This window comes from Lactuca serriola, chromosome 4, assembly GCF_051521515.1.
Source record: "Lactuca serriola cultivar US96UC23 chromosome 4, Lser_US96UC23_V15, whole genome shotgun sequence".
Taxonomy (NCBI): Eukaryota; Viridiplantae; Streptophyta; class Magnoliopsida; order Asterales; family Asteraceae; genus Lactuca; species Lactuca serriola.
Genome location: NC_136411.1, coordinates 177,975,749 through 177,988,096, shown reverse-complemented (window position 1 = coordinate 177,988,096; position 12,348 = coordinate 177,975,749). Strand labels below are relative to the sequence as shown.

At 40.4% G+C, this 12,348-nt stretch overlaps 1 pseudogene; it reads left to right on the top strand.

Annotated features, from left to right (window-relative positions):
- The first annotated feature begins 287 nt into the window (after positions 1–287).
- LOC145099024 (secreted RxLR effector protein 161 pseudogene) lies at positions 288–1,028 on the top strand (annotated as a pseudogene).
- Positions 1,029–12,348: the final 11,320 nt, after the last annotated feature.

The following is a 12,348-nucleotide window of genomic DNA, read 5'->3' as shown; positions in this document are numbered from 1 at the left end:
GCATGCAAATCACTCCTTATTAGTCTACAAAACCAAGACCAACTTTTTTTGCGGCTCTCCTCTATGTCGACGACGTCATTATTGTTGGTATTGACACAACAAAGATTGAGAGCACCAAATCCGACCTTGATGCTCGGTCTAGCGTTAAAGATCTTAGTAGCCTAACGTATTTCTTGGGCATCGAGGTATCACGTACCAAATAAGGTTTAGTTTTGAGCTAAAGAAAGTACACCTTGGATATTTTGGAAGATGCAGGCATGCTTGGCTGCAAACCTTGGAAGTTTCCAATGGAACAGAACCTTAAACTTGATAAAGGAGATAAGGAAGAACGTGTTGACCCCATCACATATCGTTGTCTTGTAGGTCGTTTACTCTACCTTCAAGCGACACGTCCAGACATCACTTACTCAGTAAATGTTCTGAGTCAGTTTGTTTCAGACCCCAGAACTAATCATTGGCATGCAGCGATGGATGTCTTGCGATACCTCAAAACGAGCTTGGGTCAAGGTATTCTTCTACCCCGAGAAGGGTCACTAGATTTGATGGCTTATAGTGATTCTGATTGGCTTGGTTGCCCCTACTCTCGACGTTCTAGGATAGGTTATTTGTTGGTTTTGGGTGGCGCACCTATTTCATGGAAGTCAAAGAAGCAGTCAGTTGTGTCCCGGTCCTCTGTTGAGGCAGAATATCGGGCAATGGCCACCACCGTGAGTGAAATTTTATGGGTTCGTTGGTTATTGTCAGGACTTGGCATAAATGTTCGAAAAGCCACTCCACTCTTTTGTGACAGTCAGTCCGCCAAACACATTGCTCACAACCTTATCTTTCACGAAAGAACTAAACACGTGGAGATGGATTGCTTCTTTGTTCGTGAAAGAGTAGAGACCAAAGAAATAGCTCCAACTTGGCTCCACACTCATCATCAGCTCGCAGATCTTTTCACCAAGCCACTGGGTTCAGACAGGCTACACTCTCTTCTTGTCAAGATGAACATTTGGAATCTCCATGCTCATCTTGAGGGGGAGTAAAGGATATATTCTGTCATATCTTCTATTTTTTTCCTTTGTTTGAGTTTCCTAGTTTATTCCTCTTTTCTAGCTAGGTTCTCTTTTAAATGTTCTGCTTGTATTCTTTATCCATTCTATAAAACAGAATCTGGTTTGGCTTATAAAATTTTTCATTTTCTCAAATTATCATGTAAGATTATATGCTTTTCAAGCATTGGATTAATACACCAAAAATATATTCCAAACAACACTTTCACATATTCGAACTGCCATGAACCAAAATCATGCACCTCACTTTGGGGAGAATTAATGACTTGCACTAAATCGTTTTATCTTGGGTAATAAATCCGCATCTCATTTTGAAGCGACATACTAAATGTCGGCAAGTTGCCAACATCAAACCCTCATTTATCTTTACTCTTTAGAAGCGAGGAAGCCTTCCTAGATAATTTTCAATCATCTGCTTAACCACTCTAAAAAGTACGACTCTAAACATCTCTAGTAATTTAGTAACAATCCTCCCTAATAAATCAAAATAATTTTGCCATGTGTCGCTCTCTCATTAACTTGGACACATGTCATTTTTTGGTATTTTCGAATAAATGTTTTTTCCATTTGTCATTTTCTCATTTTCTTAAAATCTTTTCTTAATTAAGACATCATATTTACACCTCAATTAATAATTTACTTAATTAAAAATAACCAATAAATTACAATATTACTAATCATATAATATCTAATATGTTTCCATTTAAATCCAAATTTTAAATTTTAAATTTCAAATAAGAAAATTCAAATTTAAATGAATTTTTATTTAACCCTTCATATTTAATTTTTTTGTTTTTATCCAACCTATATAAGATACGGATCTTACAACTAGTCTTTACTATAAAAAAAAAAAATATAGGCATAGAATACATATCAACAAATTCCGAGACCAATTTAAGCAACATCAATCAAATACCAATTAATAACGTTTTTTCATTCCAAAAAGATAGTGCCTTTTTTGTTTTTTGTTTTTTGTTTTTTTTTCTTTTTTTATGTTTTTTTATTTTATTTTATTTATTTATTTTTTGTAAAATATGTTTAAACATATAAGCCCAACTTGAATTTCAAGGTAAATAATAGTCCATTTGTAAAGTTACCCCCACTAATCTTGCAAACTGTTAGCATCTCCTTAAAAGGGACCCCGAACCTATACAAGTTTGACTTTTTAAATACCTAATTTCAAACCCAAATCCAAATAAAATCATCCAACACTAACGGTATTCAAGATATTTTCGAAATGATTTGTACACAGTAGTTTTTATCCGTACATAACATTTTATGCTTAGTAGGGTTGTATAATACAATATTTTAAAACACAAATTGTTGTGTGTGGAGAAATTTTGTTGTGTACAAATCACCTCCCATTTTCATGACACCGCTCACATAGAAATAAAACAGCATCTGGATTAAAATGTAAATAATACCTGGACTGGGTGTTACATACAGTTTATTATTTGTGTGCTTATACGAGAAGGAAGTGCATCAAGGAGTCTAGAAGGGAAAGCAAACTTGTCGATCTTGGGTCATCATCTTCTTGGGAAGCTCTATAAGGTAAAAAGTTGCTACATCTTGGTTTGCTTAGATCTCATCTTGGTAGCTTTATGATGTTCTTTTGTCCCAAAAAGTCCTATTGTTGTGCATGTTTGGTGTTGGACGTTTTGGGATGTCCTTTTAGACCCTAGGAAGGGTTCTAAGCTATAAAATTGAGGTCTATTTAGCTTGTTTCGCTCCATGCTTCTTATGGAAGGTCTTAATGGGTTAAGACCATGTATTAGGGACTTTTTAGACGTCTAAACTCATAAAGTTGGAGACTTTGTGACTCTAAGGTACATTTGGACCATGGATCTAAAGTTTGGGCTTAAGTGCTTAAGCCATTAAGCACTTATTGAGGTTTTGGTCTCTACGAGGGTACGCCCCACGTATAAGGGAGTACACCTTGCTTACTTGGTCAATGTCCCCGTATTTCAATCAATACGAAGCTTCTGTATGCTGCGCGTACCTCCGAAGTGCACCCCATGTACTCGCATGGTTCAACTGTTTGCGAGTTAACTCGGTTGAGTTGACTCGGTTGGGTTTACCCGACTGGGTTGACTTAGTGGGTTTATGGATTTTGACTAGTTGACCGAGTTGACCGATTTTTACCAAGGTTGACCTTTAAGGGTATTCTGGGTATTATTGGGTTTTGATGGAATTGGTCACCTGGTAGTTGTAGTCATTGAGTTGTGAGGTGAGATTTGGAGTCAGGCCTTACCAGTTATATGCTGCTTGTGAGGTGAGTTTTCCTCACTATACTTTCGTGTCGAAGGCACCATGACGGGCCCATTGACTGATAACCTAATATTATGGATATGCTTGGTATGGAATAGATATGCATGCAAGTTTTTAATATGCTAGTTTGGTAGATCTATAGGACTGCCTATGATATTGTCGGATTATCTTTATATGATATTTATCAATTATATGTTGATATATCGTATGGGTTGGGTTGAGGTTGTACTGCTCTGTGTTGTAACCAACAAACCCTGCATCATACTTGTTATGAGCTGAGGGCTAGGGAGGGCATGCCAGACTCCTAATGAGTGTTCATGAGCATTCCAGATACGATATGGGGGTCGGGAAAGGCATGCCAGAATCATACTGAGGGCTTAGTGGTATTCAGTCAAAGGACTTAACAGGATAGGGAGCAAGTCAAACATAAGTTTGTAGGCCCATGGGGCAAGCCAGCCTTATGCTGTAGGCATAGGGGTATTCCATTATGTTAGTTGTGGACCCATTTCATGTTGTTATTATATTTGTGCTATTTGTTATGTATCAGTATTTTGGGGGAACTTACTAAGTTTTGGGCTTATAGTTTTAGATTATGTTTTAGGTACCTCAAAGGATCGTGGGAAGGTAAAGGCGTGATCATGCACCTCCTCATGTTTTGTTTCATGGTTTTTGTTATTTCTCCGATGTTGAACTTATTTTGAAAACAATTTGTAAACAATGATGGTTTTTGGGTTTATTTAAAAGTTCAAACTATTCATGAATTTTACGAATGTTACAAGTGGGTATCAGAGCCTTGGTTTGAGTGAATTGGAGGAACACTCGTGTGAATCCAGTCTCAAACTAATGAAAAATATTTTAAAATGATTTTTCAAAATATTCAAGGAGGATGTAATGTGTACGGTCAGTCGGAGCCATTAGTAGACCCCAAAATATCATATTGTTATTGATATTGTGATATGTTAGAACAACATGCTAGCGATAGGCTAGGGATCTTTAGGATTTTGCATGATAGAATTGTCTGATTATATGATGCCTAATAGCATAGGATTCTTCCCTAATGAATTTGACATCATTACTGTACTTGCTTAGTCTATGCATCATGGTCATGCGTAACTAAGATTTTAGAGCCTAAAAATGTTTGGTCTGGCCTTATTTCCTTTTCTTTTTTGATGAAGGGCTTAGGGTAGGATCATATATTCGATTGTCTATAGAGTCCAGTGTTATGTATGGTTAGCATACACGAGTGCTGCAGGGTTGGTGGAAGTTTTATGGATGAGTGGTGTGGGGCCAGCCAACTAGTTTTGAGATATTTAGCCTTCTTCTAGGGTGTGAGGAATGAACATATGAGCAGGAGAAAGAGTATTTTTATGGTGTTGTGATGATCCTCCGAGACAAATACGGGTAGGTGCGGAAGGTAGTATGGGCCAGTACTACTGAAAGCACATGACTCGTACATGTATCAAGGAAGTCACAACCCCTAGGGCTATGTTGGGAGTTGGTTCCCCATTTTGATATTCATGTTATCTTATATCCTCCTGGTTTATTTTCAATATGGTGACTACGCATCGAGTTGAGGCAGTATCTGGTTCGGGATCAAGAGACAGTCGCCAGGGTGAGTCAGCTACATTGGATGACAGGATCAGGGAGATCCTGCAGGAGGTGGTTGTTGCTTGTTTCCTAGATCAGTTGTCAGAGATGTTTGGGGTTATCAAGACTGCCATGGTTGATTACTTTGATGAGCACTATGTTGCTTTTTTTGAGATTGTTGTTGCTGTAGCCACTGCATCCGTTGTGGCTGCAGGGGTTGGATCAGGTCGGGCTTTTCAGTATCATAACTTTGACAATACGAAGCCCTCGACTTTCGATGGGGTGTACGACCCGATCATCGCCATGAGGTGGCTATTTGATTTGGAGGGGTGTTTCTTCACTTGTTTGTGTCCAGCTGACCAGAAGGTCATGTGCGCTCTGAACCTTCTAAGGACCGGAGCGAAGGATTGGTGGAGGCTTGCTACTAGTTCTTATTCTACCGAGCAGAGAGCTGTTGTGACTTGGGAATAGTTCTCTGAGATGTTTTGCTCCTGATATGTGTTGTTGGTGAAGCGTGAGAGGTTGGCCCAGGAGTACTTGGATTTGAGGCAGGGTACTGAGACGGTAACGGAGATTACCAAGATGTTTACGGAGAGGGCTATGTTTTTCCCTGAGTTTGTTGCATTTGAGCAGGCTCAGATGACCCGTTAATTTAGCATGATGAATACGGAGATCAGGAAATTTGTTTCTACTCAGCGCTATGGTACATTGTTGTAGATGCAGGAACCCGCCAGGCGGCATGAGATTAAGATTGATCTGTAGACAAGAGAGCTAAGGTCGGCCCTAGTACAGTTGCGGATTACGCTAAATCGGTTTAAGACCACTGATGTCAGATCTAGGGTCGGAAGGGCCGCACATGTGGGAAGTATGACAAGGCACATGATGGTGCTTGTCGATCATCATCTGGGTGCCAAATCGTGGTTGGCAGGGCCACATGGTGAGGGATTGCACCCAGCAGGCTCCAACACTTAGTTCCAGGATTTACTATCATTGCGATCAGGTTATCCATGTGAAGGAAAACTGCCCATCCCTTTCCGCTAGGATGGCGAATGTTCCAGCATCGACTACTTTGAGGATCATTGATGGAATTCAGGCAGGTTGAAGCCCCTGATGGCTTGAGTTTGTGCTATCCAACTTACCGTAGAGGCGACTAGAGCAACTCCAGATGTTGTGACTGGTATGTTTCTATCCCTTATTCTGTTGATTATGTTTTGTATTATGCTTATGTTTGTACCTTTGTTAGGTACGTTCCTAGTGAACTCTTTGCCTACTCTGTTATTGTTTGACTCGGGTGCGAGTCGCTCCTTTGTGTCTCAATCGTTTAGTAGGGAGTTTGATATGCCTATTGGGGAGTTAGAGTGTCCGTTACGACTCTCTGTTGCCAACGAACATGAGGTTTCTTCATCATCAGTATATCATGGTTGTGTTCTAGAGATTTTCGGGGAGCCTTAGCTGATCGATTTGATCCTTATCCCCATGGGGATACCTGTATGATTGTGGGAATGGATTAGCTGAGCCATTTCGGTGCTATGATTGATTGTGAGGGCCAGTCTATGGTAATTCGAACCCCAAGTGGGGGAGAATTGCTTATCTATGGAGAGGGCATCAGGATTGGTTCATGGTTTTGTTTTAAAGCCAGAGCTCGACAGTATATGCAACACGGGTATGTGGGTTATTTGGCTTATGTGGTGGATAGGCATGTTGTGGAGCATGTTTCAGTTTCAGTGGTCCTGGTGGTCAGAGAGTTTGTCGATGTATTTCCGGAGGAGTTACCCAGTGTGCCTTCTGAGAGGCAGGTCGAGTTCAGGATTGACCTCGTACCAGGTGTGGCCCCGAGTGCCAAGGCGTCGTACCGTTTGGCACCACCTGAGATGTATGAGTTGTTATCTCAGTTGCAGGAGCTGCTAGGAAAGTAGTTCATCAGACTGAGTAGTTCTCTACGGGAGCACCGATTTTATTCGTCAATAAGAAGGATGATTCAAACCAGATATGTATTTATTATTGGGAGTTGAACAAGATAATGATGAAGAACCGTTATCCCCTTCCTCTGATTGATGATCTCTTTGATTAATTTCAGGGTGCATCTTGGTTCTGCAAGATAGATCTGAGGTCTAGGTACCATCAGGTCAGGGTGAGAGACGAGGACGTAGCGAAGACCTTATTCCGAGTTCGTTATAGGAATTACGAGTTTCTAGTGATGCCGTTGGGGCTCACCAATGTTCCTGCGGTATTTATGGATTTAATGAATCGGGTATGCAGGCCAATGCTCGATTGATCGATTATCTTGTTTATTGATGATATCTTTGTATACTCCAAGACCAGATAGCAACATGATGTGAATCTTCATGAGCTTCTGGGGGTTTTGAGGCGTGAATGACTTTATGCTAAGTTCTCAAAGTGTGAGTTTTGGTTACAAGAGTTTCCATTTCTTGGACACCTCGTTAACCAGGACAGGATATTGGTCGGTCCAGCCAAGATCGAGGCGGTGATGCAGTAGGAGGTTCTGAAATATCCTTTAGATCTTAGGAGTTTCTTAGGATTGGTAAGGTACTACTGGAGATTTATTCAGGATTTCTCCAAGATTACAGTACCCCTCACTTATCTAACGAGGAAGGGGTGGATTTTCGGTGAGGCCCTGAGCAGCAGTCAACATTTGAGTTCCTTCGGCAGAGATTATGTGAGGCCCTGGTTTTGACCCTCCCAAAGGGAATTGAGGATTTCGTGGTGTTTTGTGATGCTTCCCTCACTGGTTTGGGGCGGTCCTTATGCAGAGAGGATGGGTGATAGCATATGCTTCGCGGAAGTTAAAGCCGCACAGGACGAGATATCTCACGCATGATTTGGAGTTGGGGGGCAGTGGTTTTTTCCCTCAGAATTTAGAGGCACTATTTGTATGGGGACTGTTATACTATCTACACTGATCACAAGAGTTTGAGGCACATTATGGATCATCCGAACCTAAAAATGAAGTAGCAAAGGTGGTTGGACGTAGTCAAGGATTATGACTGCGAGATCCTTTACTATCCGGAAAGCGAACATGGTTGCGGATGCTTTGAACCGCAAGTCGGTTGGATCTTCAGATGGGGTATCATGTATGAGGATCTCATTGGATTCCCCGCTTTTGGGATTTATTAGGGAGGCTTAAGGCGAGGGTGTTCGGAAAGAGAACTGGAAGATTGAGAGGATCGGGGATGAGATCACTAGATTTGTTCAAGACAGTCATGGATTGTTGACCAAATGTGGTTGGATATGGTTTCCTATGTATGGTGGGGTCAAACAGATTGTGTTGGAGGAGGCTCATCAATCTCACTTTTCTATCCATTCGAGGGCCACCAAGATGTACTAGATCTGATATTGAGCTATTGGTGGCCGTGTATGAAGATGGAGATCACCTGGTATGTGGAGAGGTACTTGACCTGCAGGATGGTCAAGGGAGAGCATCAGAGGCCGCATGGCAACCTGAAGCCTCTGGAGGTTCCCATGTGGAAATAGGAGCTGATTTCGATGGAATTCATCACCAAATTGCCGATGACAGCAAATGGTTTTGATGCTATTTGGGTCATCATGGATCGATTGACCAAAAGTGTCCAATTCCTGGCGATTCAGCAGAGTTCTTTGGCCGAGAAGTTGGCCGATGTATATATTCGTGAGATTGTTGCTCGCCATGGGGTTCCGGTCTCCATTGTTTCAGACCATGATGTTCAGTTCACCTCCTGCTTTTGGCAGAGGTTCCATGAGGGACTGGGAACGAGGTTGCACTTCAGCACAACTTATCATCTATAGACCAACGGCCAGAGTGTGCGAACGATACAGACCCTTGTGGATATGTTATGGTCCTATGTCATTGATTTTCTTGGATTTGGGACTCCTATCTACCTCATGCAGAGTTCTCCTACAACAACAGTTTTCACTCCAGCATTGGTGCTCCGCCTTTTGAGCTTTTGTCTGGGCGGAAATGTCATACCCCGGTCTGCTAGGGCGAGGTTGGTCACACGGTTATAGGACGGACCGAGGTGGTCCTCCAGACGATGGATATGGTTCATCAGATAAAGCAAATATTGTAGACTGCTCAGAGTCGGTAGAAGTGCTATTTTGACCGACGCCGATCCGAGTTGGAGTTTCAGGTTGGCGACATGGTGTTACTGATGGTCTTACCTTGGAAAGGTGTGATTTGCTTCAAGAAGAGGGGGAAATTGGGTCCAGGATATATTGGGCAATTTTAGATTATTGCCAGGGTTGGAAAGGTCACCTACAGATTGGATCTTCCTGAGGAGCTCAGTCAGATTCATAGCACTTTCCATGTTTCGCAGTCGCGAAAGTGCGTATCGGATGAGGATGCAGTTGTGTCGTTGGATGATATTCAGGTGATTAGCGCCTGTACTATGTTGAGAGACCAGTGGCTATTCTGGAGAGGAAGGTAAAGGTTTTTCACAGCAAGGATGTACTTCTGATGAAGTTACGATGGCAGCATCGGAGGGGCTCCAAGTAGACCTCGAAGCCGGAGGCTGAGATGCGGTAGCACTACCTAGATTTGTTCTCTGTTGTAGACTTCGAGGATGCAGTCTAGTTTAAGTGGGGGAGAGTTGTAACATCCCAGGTTTTAGGTATTTTCAAATCCTTCTATTGGTTTTAATTTATGTCATTTTGGTCCTTGGATTGGAAATACTAAGCCCTAGTTGCAAAATGGTTATTGTGGGAGTAGGAGTTGTACGTTGGGCATACATGTGAGTATGCTAACCGTACCAGGGTAAGCCATAGTACGTTGGGTGTACACATATGTACGCTGGGCGTACTAATGTCCTGGGTGACACCCTAATTTTTAGGGTTTGAGGAGTATTTTAATGTCTTTATGGATCATTTAGCCTCATCCTTTCAGCTTCCAAGCCTTTGAGTCATTCTTAGCAAACCCTAACCCCCATAAGAGAGTGTGTTGAGCTTAAAGTGTGTTATTTGTGTGCTTAAAGGAGAAGGAAGTGCATCAAGGAGTCTAGAAGGGAAAGTAAGCTTGTGGATCTTGGATTATCATTTTTTTTTGGGAAGCTCCAGAAGGTACAAAGTTGTTACCTTTATGCTTGGTTTTCTAACATCTCATCTTGGTAGCTTTATGGTGTTTTTTGTCCCAAAAAGTCCCATTGTTGTGCATATTTGGTGTTGGACGTTTTAAGCAGTCCTTTTAGACCATATAAAGGATTCTAAGCCATAAAAATGAGGTCCCTTTTATCTAGTTTTGATCCATGCTTCTTATAGAAGGTGTTAATGGGTTAAGACCATGTATTAATAACTTTTTGGACGTCTAAAGTTATAAAGTTGGAGACTTTGTGACTCTAAGGTGCATTTGGACAATGGATATGAAGTTTGTGCTTAAGCTATTAAGAACTTATTGAGGTTTTGGTCTCTGTGAGGGTACACCCTGCGTAGAAAGGAGTACGCCAGACATACTTGGTCAATGTACCCGTATTTCAGTCAATGCGAAGCTTCTGTACGCTGTGTGTACCTACGGAGTACGCCCCTCATACTCGCATGGTTCAGCCGTTTGCGAGTTAACTCAGCTGCGTTGACTCGGTTCGGTTGAGACGTCTTGGTTTACTCAGTGGGTATATGGATTGACTAGTTGACCTTGATTTGACCAAGTTTGACCAAGTTTGACCTTTAAGGGTATTTTGGGTAATATTGGGTTTTGATGGAATTGGTTACATGGTGTTTGTAGGCATTGAGTTGTGAGTTGAGATTCAGAGTCAGGCCCTATCAGTTCTATGCTACTTGTGAGGTGAGTTTTCCTCACTATACTTTCGATTCGAAGGCACCAAGGCCAGCCCATTGGCTGATAACCTGCTATTGTGGATATGCCTAGTATAAAATAGATATGCATGCAAGTTTTTGATATGCTAGTTTGGTAGATCTATAGGAATGCCTAAGAGACTGTCTATTTATCTGTATATGATGTTATCTATTATATGTCGACATATCGTGTGGGTTGGGTTGAGGTTGTATTGCTCCGTGCTGTAGCCAATAAAGCTTGGAGCATACCGGTTATGAGCTGAGGGCCATGAATGGCATCCCAGACTCATACTGAGGGATTATGAGCATTTGAGATACGAGCTAAGGGTCGGGATGGGCATGCCAGACTCGTACTGAGGGTTTAGTGGTATTCAGTTCGAGAACTAATCAGGCCAAAGAGCAAGTCAGTCATAAGCTGTGGGCCTATGGGGCAAGCCAGACTAATGTTGTTGGCTCAAGGTTAATCCAGTCTATTAGTTGTGGAAACATTGTATGCTGTTATTAAATTTGTGATATTTATTATGTATCATTATTTTGGGGTAACTCAGTAAAGTTTGAGCTTACAGTTTGGGATTATGTTTCAGGTACCTTAGAGGATCGCGGGAAGGTGAAGGCGTGATCGTGAACCTCCTCATGTTTTGTTTCATGCTTTTTGGGATATCTCTGATGTTGAACTCATAAAAAATTTGTAAACAATGATGGTTTTGGGGTTATTTAAAAGTTTAAAATTTTCATGAATTTACGAATGTTACACCTTTCATAATATGTTTCTACACTTGAAAGACATAGGTCAAACTAGGTTGCATGTGTCATAATTAATTGAAATTGTTTTGATTATTTTCCGCTTATGGCATTAAACTTGTAACACTCAAAACCCATCAGTGGTATCAGAGCCTAGGGTTTTCTTTCATATATTTGCACATTGGTGAATCGATTTTAGAAATCAAAGAAACCTATCTTTGCAATTGTCGCAGCTCACATCGTGAGCATGCTTGCTTATGTCATGAGCTCTGGCCTGATCTGGGATTTTGTGTTTTTTTTGCCTACTCTGCTTTTATTTGATGATTTCTTGCTATAATTATCCTCCAAATCCGATTTTGGTGTATCTATGATGATAATATAAAAGCCTAGAAGTTAGGAGATTAGCATTTGACTTGATTAATTGTTTTGTGATTAATATGATTGATTTTTAAATTTTTAAATAATAAATCAAGATATTAACTGAACTCAATAATTAATGTCAAATAATATTTGGTATTTTGAAATGTTTAAAATGCATCCTTATGGATCTTATTATTAATTTAATCTATTAATTAATTAAAATACAATTAATAAATGCATAAAAATGTTTAAATTTAATTAAATTAAAGGTTTAATTTATTAAAAGAATAAAGCTTCGCTATTTTAAAATGTTTTAAAATACACCTTATACTATGTATATATAATTAACAGTTATATATATATATATATATATATATGTGTGTGTGTGTGTGTGTATATATATATATATATGTATATATATATATATATATATATATATATATATATATATATATATTATGTATAAGAATAGTCAATGAAATCGCTAGTACGCCTCATTCATGAAACAATACTATAAGGGGAGTTTAAGGAAGCAGCCTATAAAATGATTTCCATTGGG